General features: G+C 28.9%; 1 protein-coding gene across 1 annotated transcript in view; it reads right to left on the bottom strand.

The window, feature by feature from the left end:
• Positions 1 to 2,500, bottom strand: part of LOC137631407 (glutamic acid-rich protein-like) — a 14,367-nt gene that overhangs the window by 8,611 nt on the left and 3,256 nt on the right. The window lies entirely within an intron of this gene.

Below are 2,500 nucleotides of genomic sequence, written 5' to 3' on the forward strand. Positions count from 1 at the left end.
AGAACACAAGATACACAAAAAATTAATTAAGATATATAATGATTCAAATACGAAATTTTATTTATTACTGCACACTGAAAAATCTCCTGGTGCCACTTTAAATCTCTCTCTCTCTCTCTCTCTCTCTCTCTCTCTCTCTCTCTCTCTCTCTCTCTCTCTCTTATCCATACTATAAGTACGGGTATCAGACGTCCTTTAATATGACTTACTGTACAATATACAAAGATAATTGTGGTAGTAGTAGTAGTAGGATAAGGGTTATTTCCTATGTTACGGCTATGTTAAGTCTTTTGAGACGGTATTTGCTTGGGCATTTTCTCCTACAGCTTCCAGCCTAAGGTATCATCTCCCTTGTTGCATTTTAACCATCAATATTGTACCCTTTTCATGGTCATTAAACAGATTCTTAGAACATCTACCGAAAGGGCTAAGAAGTGCCACCATTGTTTATTTCAACAATCCCAAATCAAGGAGACTTATTTTCTTGATTTGGCGCCCCTTATCTATTCATAAAGCTCTGAATGATAAGGGAAAGCTTCCTCGAAGTAAATGCCAAAGCCTTAGGTGATAGGAACCTTCCTATAAGTATTCGACCGTTGTTATCGCTAATCATTTGATTTAATAAATAACATTGATTATAGATTTTTTTTTCACAGACAGTAAACAGTTGTAAACTAACTGTGATAGCAATGGGTATTAAATATTGAACAGATCCTTGTTAAATTTTAATAAAAAAAAAAAAAATCAGTAAATAGTATATTTCCGGTATTTGCTTCATTTTGCCATTGAACTTATAGCATTTTGATTTTCTAAAAGGGTCGCATTTCTGCGAGTTATAATAATAATGATAACATTAACAATAACTTTTTGAAGATTGTACATAATTATATATATGTACATACACAGATGGGCATGGGTGCACACGCACACATATATATACACTACTCTCTCTCTCTCTCTCTCTCTCTCTCTCTCTCTCTCTCTCTCTCTCTTTGTATATATATATACATATATATATAAATATATATATATATATATATATATATATATATATATATATATATATATGTATATATATATATGCATATATATATGTATATATATATCATCTATATATATATATATGTGTGTAGACACACACACACACACACACACACACACACATATATATATATATATATATATATATATATATATATATATATATATATATATATATATATGTATATATATATACACTCCTATATTTCTATATAAATGTATTTGAAAATATGAAGATATTTTACACAAAAAAAAAAAACGATGAAAATAAACCTGATGAAATTTGGATCTTAAATGAAATTTCAAAATTGCAGTTGGAGTTCCAAAGCCTTTGCTCCGGAGAAAAATCTTTAATCTTAATGCAATCCAACAGCACCAGTTACTAAGTCTCCAGAAAAAAGTTCTGGAGGCACGCTAAGGAATGTCTTCTTGCTGGAGGTGAGGACAGAGTCTGAAGAAGCTTGAACGTTTAATGCAGACTACAATGGGTACCAGTCTTTACTGGGCTCGAGGAAATGGAAGTGGGTCTAGTGACCTTATCTTTACAGAAACTCTGAGAAACTGGAAGGCTATACTGTTCTGGTGACCTTTTTCTCTTAATGAGAGAGATAAAAGGCGCTGTTGTTAACATATACTGTACAGTATATATATATATATATATATATATATATATATATATATATATATATATATATATATATATATATATATATATATATATATATATTCATATATATATACATATCTACAAACACGCACATATATACATATATATATATAAATACATATATATATATATATATATATATATATATATATTTATATATATATATATATGTATAAAATTGTGTTTTTGTTCGTATGTATGCATGTATATATTTATATACATTCATGCACTCAATACTGAGAGAGGTAATTACAGGTATTTTGCAAAACAAAAAACTGCTCAAACGCGCAAAATGAATTACACCTGGTTATCCACGTATTTATTTCTTATAACCTCATACATTCATACTATAATCTTTACAGGGACATATCCAAGTACTTAAACACCCTCTTATCATTATAATCATGTCCTTAAAACTTCTTATACTCTTACCACGAAAGCTTAAACATATCATAACTCGATAATTGATATCTAGTATTCAAATGCACATTCCTTTACTCTATTGATATAACAGTTATCAGAAAACCAGTTTTTCAATCTTACTTTTGGAGAGACGTCAGACAACTTACGACCAATTATTCAATCTCAGTCTCTCTCAACTAGAAATAATTCAAATATTGATATCACGTGTTTGAAAATAGTATAAAAACGTAATATTGATTTATCTGTTTATCAAGGAAATTAGAGTGATTATTTTAAATTTTATCGTTTTTTATCTGATATTATCTGCATACAGCTTTTATCCTGGAGGTGTAACTTGTTTGTATAATTCATTAGCAATTCTTGTCTGGA

The sequence above is a fragment of the Palaemon carinicauda genome, chromosome 39 (assembly GCF_036898095.1).
Source record: "Palaemon carinicauda isolate YSFRI2023 chromosome 39, ASM3689809v2, whole genome shotgun sequence".
Lineage (NCBI taxonomy): Eukaryota > Metazoa > Arthropoda > Malacostraca > Decapoda > Palaemonidae > Palaemon > Palaemon carinicauda.